The sequence below is a fragment of the Podarcis vaucheri genome, assembly GCF_965113315.1.
Source record: "Podarcis vaucheri genome assembly, chromosome: 12".
Lineage (NCBI taxonomy): Eukaryota > Metazoa > Chordata > Lepidosauria > Squamata > Lacertidae > Podarcis > Podarcis vaucheri.
In genome coordinates, this window is record NC_138750.1 from 28,412,559 (window position 1) to 28,428,065 (window position 15,507).

The 15,507-nt window shown below is 43.3% G+C and overlaps 1 long non-coding RNA gene across 1 annotated transcript; it reads right to left on the minus strand.

Moving 5' to 3' along the window:
* Nucleotides 1–3,978: 3,978 nt before the first annotated feature.
* LOC309515578 lies at nt 3,979–9,885 on the minus strand. Its single transcript, XR_014212519.1, has 3 exons — nt 9,640–9,885; nt 7,219–7,411; nt 3,979–4,184 (listed from the first exon to the last, which is right to left on the minus strand). It is a non-coding gene; the product is annotated as an uncharacterized lncRNA (long non-coding RNA).
* Nucleotides 9,886–15,507: the final 5,622 nt, after the last annotated feature.

Consider the following 15,507-nt stretch of genomic DNA (forward strand, 5'->3'; position numbering starts at 1 on the left):
CATACAATAACAGTCAAGTAAAACAATGCGCTCACACATCAGTAACTGTTGCCGAATTATATTCTGGGAGGTTAATATTTCTGATTGCAGGTTATAAAAATATTTGCAATTTTACTTTTGAAAGAAAAAATAGAAAATGGGGTGGCTCCCTCCTCTTGAGGACTCAACACTTCAGTTTATCATCTCTAAGGGGAAACCGTGGAAACGGCCGCTGACCTGATGAAAGCCTCTTGTGTCTCATGCTAACAGAAGGTCGATAGACACACGGTGGCCAAAATGGGGTGCTCTGTACAAAAACCAGCCATCAGCTATCTGTCTTCATCGTTTTTACAGTAACCCCATGGTTTTAAGTAATGCGGCAAATTATTTTGAGAGAATTATGGCTATTTTAGACTGCAATCAGCAGAGAATAAGAATAATTATGCAAAGGAAGAGAGAGGGGAAAAGCTGAAACACGGTTGAGCAATATTCTGATTGATGGCAAAGTCATTTCCTGGTTGTTAATGGCTGGTTTTTCAACAGTCAGCACAAGATCTAGCTGGGGAGGCTAGGGGTCAGAGGAAGAAATGAAGGACTTAGGCTGCAATCCTAACCTCCGTGTATGTGAAAGTGAGCTTCGCTGGACTCAGTGGGACTCACTGTTGTGTAGGTGGGATTAGGGTTTCCACTGTTGATTTGAAACTACTCTGGCCACATTCAAACCATACGTTTGAAGCGCTGTGATGCCCCTTTAAATTGTCATGGTTTTCCCCAAATAATTCTGGGAGCTGCAGTTTGCTAAGGGTGCTAGGAGGACTCCCCTGTTCCTCTCCCAGAGTTACAATTCCCACAGTGGTTTAACAACCAATCCCTCTTCACAGGGAACTCTGAGAAGCCAGCATTTGAGAAATGGTCACTTGTTGTTCCCTCCAATTGTTACATTAGCCCCAGCAAAGGCACAAAGGATGTGATAACCTCCTACACCACAGTATCCTAGAGCATCCATGGGACCCAATCCATAATGCCACCCATGTGCAAAAATCTGGATACTACAGGTATCGCCCTTGGCTGCTGTTATCACAAAAACAGCAAACAGGTCATTCATTCCAAAAATGCCCTTCTGTAGCAGAAACAGCATCAATGTTACAGTAGTACCTCGCAAGACGAATGCCTCACAAGACGGAAAACTCACTAGACGAAAGGGTTTTTGGTTTTTTGAGTTGCTTCGCAAGACGATTTTCCCTATGGGCTTGCTTCGCAAGGCGGAAACGTCTTGCAAGTTTGTTTCCTTTTTCTTAAAACCGTTAATACAGTTGCGACTTGACATCGAGGAGCAACTCATAGCACGTGATGTGGTAGCCTTTTTTGAGGTTTTTGAAGACTTTGGTGATTTTTGAAGCTTTCCCAAAACTTTTCCAACACCGTGCTTCGCAAGACGAAAAAAATCGCAACACGACAAAACTCGCGGAACAAATTAATTTCGTCTTGCGAGACACCACTGTATATATGAAGTAGGTTAATATAACTTAATTATTAGGACCTGTAACTCTGTTAATTTACTGTCTCCCCATGGTAGATCTTTTTCTGTATGGTCTTTGCTGCTAGAAAGTCGGGTTTGGAGGGATTGTCGGTGCCCGATCGCAATGAATAAAGCGAGAAAAATCTTGGAGCGGGCTGTGGCGCGTAGAGTGGCGGCTCTGGGGTGTGTGTGTTATTTGCCACCCCGACATCCAGTTCAGCAAAGAGGCCCTCTACAGAAGTGATGGCGTGCATCTTTCGGATGCTGGAAATGACATTTGGTTGGATGACATTGCTGTGGGGGTTAGGAATTGGTTGAAGGTTTGAGGGTATTGGCGGCGAGCTTTTGCTCGATTGGCGGTTAGGCATTGGTAGGGGTATTGTTATGCAAATGGGGGGGGGGAGGAAGCGCCATCACCTTCCCCCAAAGCAAAGGGTAGTCCAGTAAAGGATTCCGGGGGGCGTTGCCCTGTCCAAAGCCTATAGAAGTGTGGGCCTAAGGCACGCCCCCGAGCGGTGACCCCGGGGGAAATCCTAGTTGATGTACATCAGCAGGACTCCCCCTACTGGTGGTTAACCTTCACTGGTCTTCATGCAATCAGGCTGAAGCCGGTTAGCTGATAGGACCAATGCCTACCCAATACTGCTCAATTCCTGCAATCAATAAAGTTGTGGCCATTTTCGCCCATTAACCTTAAATACCGTGTCCTTTGTCTTTATTTCCCAAGGGGGGAGGGGGACTTGCCACGCAACTTAATTATTAGGACCTATAACTCTGTTAATTTACTTTATCCCCATGGTAGATCTTTTTCTGTATTAACTATTAAACTGGGCACCAAAAAAATTTCTTAGAATATTTCATTGTATCAGATACAGGCTCCAGAAACTGTATGACTATACATCCACAGTCTGGCCATTTCATCTTAAATTGAGAGCAGATTTTTGTATTTATTGAAAAGCAAGTTTCCCCAAGAAAGCTGGATTTGCAGATATATTGCCTTTTCTTCATTTACCAGCCTCCCACCTGCTAAACCCCTTCATAAAAATAAAGGTCACTTTCATTCTGTTTCTGGCACTAGCATTTAATTTTCCCATTGTTAAAAAATAATACAAATTCATTACTGGGTTTCAACAGTGGTTTTATTAAGCATACGGGGATCATCTACCTTTGTTGAAAAATGGCTGTTAGGGAGAACTGTTTGTATTATGCACTCCACACAGACTATTAAAAGTCTTCTATGTGGGGCAGCTATTAGAAACAGCTCAGAAACTTTAGCTGGTACAGAATACAGTTGCTCGGATGCTCCCAGAAGTCAGGTAGTAGAATATATGTAAAATAAAAAGAAGAATGAGCAGCCAGTACTCCTATATTGATAAAAGTGTCATGGGTGCCAGCACAAAATGGGTGTTAGGGATAGCAAAAGGTAAAAGGTAAAGGACCCCTGGACGGTTAAGTCCAGTCAAAGGCGACTATGGGGTTGTGGCGCTCATTTCGCTTTCAGGCTGAGGGAGCCGGCGTTTGTCTGCAGACAGCTTTCCGGGTCTTGTGTCCAGCATGACTAAACCACTTCTGGCACAACAGAACACTGAGACGGAAACCAGAGTGCCCAGAAACGCCGCTTACCTTCCCGCCACAGCGGTATCTATTTATCTACTTGCACTTGTGTGCTTTTGAACTGCTAGGTTGGCAGGAGCTGGGGCAGAGCAACAGGAGCTCACCGCGCTACGGGGCTTCGAACCACCGACCTTCTGATCGGCAATCCCAAGAGACTCTGTGGTTTAGACCAAAGCGCCACCCGTGTCCTACCAGTAGCAAAAGAATAGGTGCTCACACTCTGTATCAGTGAATACAGTCACAACACAACACAACACACGCTCACGCTCTCGCTCTCGCTCTCTCTCTCTCTCACACACACACACGTATGTGTGCATATCACACAACTGTCCCATTTTGGCTCCCGTGCTCTAGCTGTCAGTTGGCTCACACCAGTGTGTGTGGGGTGGGGGTGGGGGAAGGGAAGGGAAGGGAAGCAATTTCTGCCTTGGCCTGAGGCTTCACCGCTCTTCTTCCTCCTTCCTTTCACGGTGCTTCTGGAAGCTGGCTGGCTTCCGGAAGTTCACCTGCAGCACCGAAAGAGGAGGCTGTGCAGGCCAGCAGGGCTTATCCCAAGGCCACAGAGGAGGAGGCTGTGGACAAAGATATGAGGCAGGGAGCGGTGGAGGGGGTGAGGAAGCTAGTGAGCAGGCAGCGCCGAACAAGCAAGAAAGCAGACGAGAGAGGAGCTGGTGAGGGAGCAAGTGATGGGAGCAGCAGAATGGTGGTGGTGCGGTGCCTGAATTTGTCCTCCCCAAATGTTGGTGTGGGTGTGTATCAATGCAACACCTATACCAGAGGGTCTTCCGGGTGCTGATGAACCCCATCAGCTCCATTCAGCAGGGCCAATGGCCAAAGATGATGGGAAACACACTTTGAAGACCGTCTTATTTAAAGGTGCTTTTAATTGGAATGTGTGGCGATCTGTGTTGTTTTAATGCTTTACTGTATGGATGTATTTCAATCTGGGTAGTGGTTTTTCAGTAGGCGTGTGACGAGCTTCATAGCATTGCAGTATGTTTTATTTTGCCATGATTTTATTTTGATGCTCCCTGCCTTGGGAGTGCTTGCCCTGAAAGGTGTCATCCAAATCCTGAAATAAAGAGATAATATATGAGATATTGGGCTCTGGGCTACTGTCTTTGAGGACTACTCTTTTTAAAAAATACCCCTCCTTCTGCAACTATTTATCATGCAGTAAGCACATTATCAAAATCCAGTCCTTCCATTTTTCTGAGGTAGAACAAACATATATACTCATTACTAGGGAAGGGGGCTTACAAACACATTCCTTCATATTAATGATTATCCTCACAATGAGCCATATGGAGATGTGCAAAGGCTGTTAATATGTTCTCAAAAGGATGCAGACAAAAACAGATGCTTAGCGGCAATAAATTTTTTTGGTACATTTTCTTCATTCTGTGTGTGTGCTCTCCCCCTCCCCCCAAATTCTTTTTGCTCAACATTAAGACTTTCCTCGGCCCTGTTATTTATTGCACCCGCTGTTGCTAGGTTCCTGGGAGGGCAAAATCGAAAGCGATGTGGCACTCCATTCTCTTGAAGAGGGCTTTTCAAAACCAGAAAATATGTGATTTTTCATTTCATTTCATTTTTTTAGAAAGTTGTGAGTCTGCTTTGGACAGGCTAAACATTTGTGGTAAAGGTAAAGGGACCCCTGACCATTAGGTCCAGTCGTGGCTGACTCTGGGGTTGCGGCGCTCATCTCTCTTTATTGGCCGAGGGAGCCGGCATAGAGTTTACCAAATGGAGCATATTCTTATGGAAAATGGTAGAGAAGAATGACATTAGATTCTTGATTTTTTTCCAGCTGGTGTCAGACATAAACCTGTTGAGTTACCCAGTGGCGTAGCGTGGGGGGTGCAGGGGGGCCCGGCCGCACCGGGCGCAACATCTGGGGTTAGGGTTAGGGGACGCAAATTTCTTGCCTTGCCCCGGGTGCTGACAACCCACGCTACGCCACTGGAGTTACCTTCCCAGCATGAAGGCAAAATGTGAATGACCATTACAGATCAAAAACCCAATACTTAAAATCACCTCAGCCACTTTACTTTTCACCGAAAGCAGTTCAAACACCCATCCAAGTGTCACTGAGCAATATGTCATCAAGTAATGTACTGTACATGCATGTCACGCATGAACCAGTCATTGAAGATCCTGTGGGATGTAACATAAGTAGTTAAGTACAACACTTCCTGTTTGCCTAGAGCGGACATGCAGGGTGTGTGTTACCCCAGGACTTCCTGTCACACCTGGTCTGGAGTTTCCTTCCCCTGCGTGTGACCAGTTAGGTGGGCGTGACCCTGGAGACCCCATAAAAGGGCTGGTCACGCAGCCAACTTCCTTTCTTCTTCTTGCTGTTCTTCTGCTGATACTGTTATATTTTGCAGTCTGCTTCCTTTATTTTGCTGTCCAACAACATCTGCAAGGCCCCACCGTTCCCCATCCAAATTAGCCACGTGTCAAACTCTAGTGGAGACAAGTGGCTAATTTGGATGGGCAATGGTGGGGCCTTGCAGATGTTGTTGGACAGCGACCTGCCCATTGGCTGTGCTGGCTGGGGCTGATGGGAGTTGGAGTCCAAAAACACCTGGAAGGCCACCAGTCCCTCATCCCTGATGTTAACAATTTCACTGTTAATTTAGCAGACTTGACATGCAATCGTTTCCACAGGCATGTGGTCTGGATGTGGACCACACTGCGCTCATCATTACATTACTAGACAAGTATTTTTCTTAGGCTATTCCAAACCCCACTGCACTGCATCCAAGTAAATATGCACTAGGATCAGACGACGTGACTAAAATTGGTCTAATTTTGCATCCTGCTGACATTGAGAGTCGCTAAGCAGGACATTGTAATTGGGATGGTGGTTAAGGGAAATGTCATTTTGCATTTGTAATATTTGGTGGGGGGTTTCTTAGTTTTGAAAAAAGAAAAGGCAAGGAAGGGAAGGCATGATACAGGGGAATATAAAATTATGCCTGGTGCAGCACCGAAGGAGCAGCACCAAACAAGATAATCACCCCAGGATCTTTTGATAAAGGGCAGTATGTAAGGTAAAAAGGTAAAAGGTAAAGGACCCCTGGACGGTTAAGTCCAGAAAAAGGTGGCTATGGGGTTGCAGTGCTCATCTGGCTTTCAGGCCGAGGGAGCTGGCGTTTGTCCACAGACAGCTTTCCGGGTCATGTGGCCAGCATGACTAAACCGCTTCTGGTGCAACAGAACACTGTGACGGAAACCAGAGCACATGGAAATGCCATTTACCTTCCCGCTGCAGTGGTACCTATTTATCTACTTGCACTGGTGTGCTTTCAAATTGCTAGGTTTTCAGGAGCTGGGACAGAGCAACGGGAGCTCACCTTGTTGCGGGACTTCGAACTGACTGACTGTACTATTAAACCTAGGGTTTTTTTGTTTTGTTTTGTTTTGTTTTTTTAAAAAAACCATTTGCCTAACCCACCAAATTTCTTCAGGAACTGATCCAGGGTTGGGGTAGGTTGTCCCCAAAGGCATCGCAGGGTGAATGGGCCTGATCCAGGGACCACAGACCAGCCTCCACATTCTCCACTGTACTCTCTTTCTATTGAAATTATAGCCTGCAATTTTACAATTCTATGATTCTAGAGTGATCATTTCTAACTATCATCTGTGTGTGTTTACCTATATGTTTGAATGATTCCTTTCAGCAGTGTATACATATTTTAGCATATGCATCCTTTATGCAAATCAGCATCCCTTTTTTGTCCTCTTCTTCTGGTGACGCTTGAGTAGCCATCCAACTAGGTGGAACCCTTAGAGAAGTCCCAGTCTCTAAACTTTGCTTAAAAGCAAATGAGAATGAATCGGGAAAGTTTCTATAATCTCAAAATGCCTTAAGCTGTGATGCGACAATGTGCTCAGCTGCTTTCTCCATATAGGGAAGGTCAGGTGATCCTTATTTATTCCATATGCCACAAATATAGCTCATTTATATTAAGCTTCCTGGGGAATATCGCGTAATAATTGTTCTTGCAAAGTTGAGGAAGAAAAAACATAAACATGACTTCCAATTGCCCTGAACCGTCTGTGATCCACCCCATTGCTAACTGTCACACAAAATATACCATTTGCTCGCTGCTTTCTCTCTCTTTATGGAAATGTTGAAAGGAATCATTCAAACAGCAAGGTCCCAGGTGTACAACCCTACACTCTCTGAGGCGGCTGAGTCTCGCAAAATCTTCAAGCCCACAGGTCAAATCAAGGGCTTCCAATTTCTTATTCATAGCCCTTGAGTTGCTGGCACTTACATCAGCTGACCTAGAAAAAGAATAGAAACAGACACTGCATTGTCTTCATCAGTGCTTTTTTTTCCTGGGGGGATGCAGGGGTACACATACCCCTAAATATTTTGTGAATCTAAGTTTGGCCTCATTGAGGGACAGTATTTCAATATGAGTAGGAAAATGAGAGTACCCCTAAACATTTTTTTAAAGTAAAAAAGCACTGGTCTTCATTGCAAGCAAATATATAGCTAGGTATTATTATTATTATTATTATTATTATTATTATTATTATTATTATTAACCAATCACCAGCTGGTCCCAGGGCAGGTTAAAACAATTTAACATTTGGAATTAAAACACTGGTTTTAATTAAAATTAATTAAAACACTGAAAACACTAGTGAACAAGCCAGACACACCATTGTGGGAAAGAAATTCAACAATTTCAGAGCTGCCACAGAGAATGCCTTCTCCTTCCCAGGCTGCCACCCCAAAACTTCTGAGGGAAGTGGAACTACCAAGAGGGTGCCCCCAAGAGGGGTGCACTTGGACCCATATAATTGGTATTAAGATAGGCTGTTAAGATTAAGATTTGGTTAAGTCCTCCTCCCCTTTGTTTTATATGTCTGCTGTATTTTGTGACCCCGCCCCTTTTCTCTTCCCTCCTATTACTGAACACATATTGTCGATTGTTTCCCTCTGAGTTGTGAGCCACTGTGACGGCCTTTCAACCAACGTGTGGGATAAACACATTTTAAATGAAACAAAAATGTTTCTACACAGAAAAATTCAAAAAACTATGTGGGTGGGAAAAACAGACAGCTGTAATGGAAGCTTGTAATGGAGGGAATCAGGCAATCCTCATTGCACAAGTGGCTTTTGTCTTGGGTAACTTTTCAAATAGCCTAATACAAATAAAGACCAAAGATAAGGAAAGGCTATTTTTATATGCCACAGCCAAATTATTACTTGCTAAAAACTGGAAATGGGGCATCATCCCCACTAAAGAAGATTGGTTAGGTAAACTATGTGAATTTATAGAACTGGCTAAATTAACGGCAGCCATAAGGCACCAGTCAAACCAGAAATTAAGGAAGGAATGGCAATGTTTTGAGGATTATATGAAAAAACACTGTTCCAAAGAAAATCTGTTGATATGTATAGATTGAGTATGTAAAGCTGAACTAGATCACGACATAATTAATAATAGGTGAATGTCAAATAATATAAAAAACACAATGTAAATAAGAGAATAGAATATCAAACGATGTCAAGTTGAGGTGGAGGGAAGTCACAGCGGTGGAATTTTTATTTTATGTTTTTGTAAAGGATGGTATATTGATTGTGCATATACCGGTACTTTCTAGAAGAAACTTTATTTACAAAAAAAAATAATGACCAAAGAGAGAAAATGTGCAGCTTCTTATATTTGATAATTTAAGGTGTCAGGCTCCATTTTTTACAATGACTATTCCTGATCCCAGGCTCTGGAATAGGAGAGATACAATAGTCACAGACCTGTCAACCATTCTCTTTGATGGCAGCATCCTGCCAGGTTGGGAAGGCAGGGATAAGATGTCAACTTTCCCCAAGAAAATTCCTGAAAAGTAGGACTGATGAGTTATTCTATGTAAACCAGTGTACAAATCAAACATCAGAAATCACATGAAAGAAACGAGAAGGGGGGGAAATAGCCTCCCTCTCCCTCTGCCCCTTTAAATGACAAAACTGGAACACCTTTTGTCTCGTTTTGTGGAATGTCTTTGGCAATTTGTGCTGCATGCCTGCCTAGCTGTTGAAGGCTCGTTGTCCTGTACATCACATGGTGACCCTGGTCCTTGCATTATGACCCCACAATCGCTTAGCCTGCATGGTTGTATAGACATTTACAACCCGCATGTTGCACACTCCATTACAAAGGCGCTCATGTCTCCGCGTTCTCCTCCTATGGGTAGCACCTTTGTTATGGGCATGATTGAAAATTACCAAGTCACTGGAAGAGTCCATTAGGATAATAGGAAGAGGAGCGCTCTAGGATTGGAACTCATCAGCTTAATTTCCGATTCAGTGTTTTATGCTTTTTATGACTTGTCTCATTTGCTTCCCGTTTGGGTAGCTTCCCCTCCCCTGCCCCAATCGCAAAACCTGTGGGGAGAAATAAGGGCCTGGCTTTGCCCATCATTCATTTTAGGTTACAAAATGGAGCTGGGGTGGAAAAATCGGTCCCTTTCCAAAGGCTATTAGATTCCTAATGATAGCCTACCTCACTTGACAATTCTCAGACTGATAAGATACTCCGGCACATCCACATCGCCGGCAAAGGGAGCCCTTCCAGGCCTCTGTTCTCCACAGCTTCCCTGTGTTTTCAAGCATAATTTTGTGCCTGCTTTCTGACAGCTCATTAAACAAAGGCCTCTTGGTGCATATATTGCCCATCTTCCAGCTGAGATTGTAACATATTTATGGCGCTTGCCGATTGCTGGCTGTTTGCTTTTCTCGTTTGCGGTGTCCTGCCTGCCAAATGCTTATCAGTCTTACGGAGAGGTGACAGTTTCTGTTTGTGTCTCTCCCCTCCTCCCCCTCCCCTCCCTTGCGCCGGCCCACCTCCCCGATGCATTTGTCTCGGCAGCAATGGACTTGTATTTGACCCTCAAAGGCAAGAAGCGGTATGATTAGAAGCAGTTCCTGCAAGCCACAGATAAATGCAATCACACAGAGAAAGACAGCGAGGGAGCGCCCTGGGGAGGAGGCGGATGTCGGAGCGGATGATAGCTCCCATTCAGGAAAAGTGCTGGCAGTTAGTTAGCGAGACAGCTGGTTCCATCCAGACCTTGTGGGATTTTGGCTTTCGGCAAAGCAAACAAGGCTTCAGGACAGGAGAGCCGAGCAGCTCTCTGGCACGGCCTTCAAGGGTGATCAGAACGACTCACTTCTAATTACCCGCCTCTCTTCTGCCATTAAACCGTCATAATTACACATTTGAACCAATAAAAGTTGAGTGAATTTAGGAGCCAAGATTGCCTGCGAAGGCCAATGCCAAACTCTTGTTTCTCTCCCCCCGCAGAAGAGGACAGACACCTTCCCCTCAACCTACTTCCATTTAGCTGCCATTTCACCAGCCACCGCAGAAGGGAACCAGTGACCACTGGCTACGGGGAAATTGGGACATTGGATTAGATGGGCCTTTGGCCTGATCCAGGGAGTTGATGGATAGCTCGGTTGGTACAGCACAAGACTCAATCTCACGGTTGTAGGTTTGATCCCCACATTGGGTGAAAGATTCCTGCATTGCAGGGGGCTGGACTAGATGTCCCCAAGTCAGTGATTCTGTGACTTTGCTCCAGTTATTTTACCCTGGGCCTGTACAACTTTGGGCTCCAGCCATCCAAAGGTTTTATTGATTTATTTTATATCTCACCATTCCTTCGAAATAGCTCAAGGTAGTGCACATAGCTCTTTCGCTTTTCATTTCATCGTCACGACAACCCTCTGAGGTAGGCCTGCCTAAAAGAAAATGATGGCCAAGATCAACCAGTGAGCTGACTGGGATTTGAACCCTGGTCTCCCATGTCCTAGTCGAACACTCTAACCACTACACCACACTGGACCGCTAAGCCCTGCAAAGTACTTGATGACATTCCTCCTCCCTCTGTTGTTTCTATCCTGGAGAGACAGCAGAAGGCATTGGCCTGAGTTTCTTCTGGGCTCCCATACATGCCTGATGGGCGGCACTCAGTGTGGGAAGCCACAAGTTCTGCAGGCTCGGCTTATTCTAGGCCTATTCTGTCAACGGTGGAAGAATAGCTCTGCCAAATTCAAAGGAGCCATTATTTTCCTTTCCCATCTTGCCAAGCCGATCTCCTTACTTTGTGTTGAAGAAAACCTGCTGACAGATTTGTTCAGATGCCAACTTCCAGCCCATGCCAAAGAGCCGTCAGGCAACCATCCAAGACATTTTGACCCTCGCAGTGAGCATTCCGGGAAAGGAAGGGTCCCAGAACTAACCGCCGTGGGTGAGGCAAATATTTCACTGGCATTAAGAACAATCCTTCTCCCTCTAACATCAGAGCTGGTTGGCTGACTGCAAATTCCAAAAATTCTGGTTCAGCAGTCTTGCATGCAGAGATCTTTTCAGACAACCTGACTATCGAGTATTTGCCTTGAGTTGTTTTTGCAAAGTTTGTGTGGAGCTTCTATGATGTCCAATGTTTACTGAGCACTCATTCGGGATTGCCTTCAAAGTTCAAGGGCGTCATGTCAAGCGGCTGTCATGTTCTTTACCACAAAAATTCGAGGTTTGTTGTGCAAGAAAAACAAAGCCCACTTTAATCGCAGAACCTTAAATTTGCCTGTATATGATTGAAACCCACAAAATAGTGGCAGTTTGGAAGCAGGCACAGTGACTTGCTGAGTCCAGAGAGACTTGAGTCCATGCTTCCCACATTTATATCTTAGTTCTCTTCCTTCTGGACTGCAGAGTGAAAGAAGTCGGTTGGACAGAGTGATTCCAATTACAAAGGGAAATCTGTCTGTCTGTCTGTCTAGGATTCCTGCATTTCAGGGAGTTGGAAGTGATGACCCTTGGGGTCCCTTCAAACTGTATAATTCTATGATTCTATAACATCTATCATCTACTGTATCCATCATTTATCTATCTGTCAGTCTGTCTGTCTGTCTATCTCTATCTATCTATATGTCTGTCATCTATCTATCTATCTATATCATCATCTCTGTCTGTCTGTCTGTCTGTCTGTCTCTCTATCATCATCATCATCATCTCTCCCTCTCATCTATCTATCTATCATCTAGCATCTATCTATCTATCTATCTATCTAGCATCTATCTATATCTATATCTATATCTATATCTATATCTATATCTATATCTATATCTATATCTATATCTATATCTATATCTATATCTATATCTATATCTATATCTATATCTATATCTATATCTATATCTATATCTATCTAATCTATATCTATCTATCTATATCTATCTATCTATCTATCTATCTATCTATCTATCATCTATCTATCTATCATCTATCTATCATCTATCTATCTATCACCGGTATACTGTATCTGTATATCTATCTATCTATCTATCTATCTATCTATCTATCTATCTATCTATCTATCATCTATCTATCTATCTATCTATCTATCATCTATCTATCATCTATCTATCTATCTATCTATCTATCATCTATCATCTATCTATCTATCTATCATCTATCTATCATCTATCTATCTATCTATCTATCTATCTATCTATCTATCTATCATCTATCTATCATCTATCATCTATCATCTATCTATCTATCTATCATCTATCTATCTATCTATCTATCTATCTATCTATCTATCTATCATCTATCTATCATCTATCTATCATCTATCTATCTATCTATCTATCTATATCATCTATCATCTATCTATCATCTATCTATCATCTATCTATCAATCATCTATCTATCTATCTATCAATCATCTATCTATCTATCATCTATCTATCTATCTATCTATCTATCATCTATCTATCTATCTATCATCTATCTATCTATCATCTATCTATCTCCTTCATTTTTTCAAAGTGAAACTTAACATGAACAGAAAGTCAGATCAAGAAAGTGAATCCACCCACTGGGTCCCATCTGAACATCAGATTCTGCATGCTGGGTTCAGCTATAGCTCAGGGATAGAGCACACAATCGGAATGCAGAAGGTTCAAAGTGCAATCATCAGCATCTTCAGGTAGGATTGAGAAAGACTCCTGCCTGACACCCTGGGGAGCCCCTGTCAACCAATTAAGACAATACAGAGCTAAATATACTGATGCCCGCAGCTTTCTCTGTAGGGCCACCATATTGTCGCACCCTCAATCTCTCCCCCCCCCCCCAAGATTCATGTCTGTGAATGATAATTGCTATTTTCTGTGTATGAATATATTCATACTTTGCTCTCTTTTCTGCATTCTAACGATCACTTTTTGTGGTCTTCATTTTGGTCTTGGTCGTAGTGCACCAAGAAGGGGAAGGGCCCCAGTTTAGTAAAAAATCACCTGCCTTCTATGCAGAAAGTCCCAAATTCCCGGCACATCCAGGTAGGGCTGAGACAGATTCCCTAGGAAAACCCTGGAGAAGCACTGCAGGTAATACTGAGCTAGGTGGACAAATGGTTGGACTCTGTTTAAGACAGCTTCCCTTGTTTGTATACTGTTTTTGACTATGCCTTCTGTGGCAGCTGAATATACTCAGTCCTCAATGGGCTCCTTTTGGGTTTTTCCTGTTGCAGATATTAAATACTACACGGTTTAAACCAGGCATAGGCAAACTCCAGCCCTCTACATATTTGGGACTACAATTCTCATCATCCCTAGCTAACAGGACCAGTGGTCAGGGATGATGGGAGTTGTAGTCCCAAAATATCTGGAGGGCCGAGTTTGCCTATGCCTGGTCTAAACCACTGAGCTTCTTGGGCTTGATGATCAGAAGGTCAGAGGTTCAAATCCCTGTAACGAAGTGAGCTCCCATTGCTCTGTCCCAGCTTTTGCCAACCTAGCAGTTCGAAAGCACACCAGTGCAAATAGATAAATAGGTACCACTGTGGTGGGAAGGTAAACGGCATTTCTGGGCGCTCTGGTTTCCATCACAGTGTTCTATTGCTCCAGAAGCGGTTTAGTCATGCTGGCCACATGACCCAGAAATCTGTCTGTGGACAAACCCCAGACTGAAGTGAGATGAGCACCACAAGCCCATAGTTGCCTTTGACTGGACTTAACCATCCAGGGGTCCTTTACCTTTACCTTACAATGTTTTGTGCTGTCCAGCACAGCCTCAGCATCTTAGAAATAAGATAACTCCAAAAACCCAAACGGTGTTTCTCTCCCAGATCCACCTGCCTCTGGTCCTAGACTTCCTCTGAGTTGCCTTTAAGAGGGAGTGAGGGGAGTGATGGCTTTCTGAGAAAGTCTTATGAACTGCACGAGGGTCTTGCTCTCTCGACTTTGCTTTATTCCCTAACACTACTAATGTAGCTGAGCACCTTCTTGGATTACGGATACAAACAACAACTGATTTGCCACTATGAATGTGAAAGGGTTGATGGATCTCACTACAACCTGAATAGGTTGTCTACGTAGCTATTTGTCAGCACAGCCTGTGCAGGGCTCCATGATAACATACTGTTCTAAATTCACCATTATGTCTACAAAGGAATAAAAAATGGCTCATTTGAGTCAATAGAGGTCTCAAAGTAAACAACAGCAAAAAATGGGGAAAAAATATATTTAAAAATGGATGCAGTCATATCATAGCCTGGCCAAAAATAAAACAAAATTGCACTGCTGAACTATTTGCTGGCAATTCATACCTAGAAGCCTGAAAATATGCTGCTAGCATTAGATTCTTTGTTATATCTCATATTTCTTGTCTGACAAATGCTATTTCATGTACAACGATACGTTCATTATCACTCTTCATAGATATGATTTCCCTCCGATATAGCATAGGAAGGAAAGAAAGAAAGAAATCTTTGTGGCTTATTAAATATGATTTACAAAATCAATGCTAATATTTGCATTGTTCTGAAATTTGCCAAAGCAATGCTGAATTCTGAATAGCATAAGGCTAGATTCACAGAAAGGCACTGCCTAGTTATAAGATTATCCACAGATTACAATCCCAGGGAGCAAGTCCCACTGGACACAACTAACTTCTGAGTTATCATGCATACAGTTGTGGTTTTGGGGTGGTCTTTTCATTAGTGTGGAGTTTTGGTTTCCTTGATAGAGCAGTTCTTGTTTTCACATGCAGGCCACATGTCTTAGAATGGACTGGAGGGTGTTTTTGCCCAAATGTAAATGAGAGGCCAAAGGTCTTGCTGTAACTGAACCATAGAATTTCAGTTACCAAGCAATGTCTTCTACAATTTGGTGCATGGAACATGAACCACCACTGAATTTCTGTACACACTGTACATTGAGAAGACCTCACCCTGCAGTCGTTCCTACTGAAGTATAGAACACATTTTTTAAAAAATCACAGTGATAAATCACCATGTTATTTTTTTATGAGGTTGGATCCAGAGTTGCCTGGAGCAGAATTCAGCAAACTGTATGCTCCTAG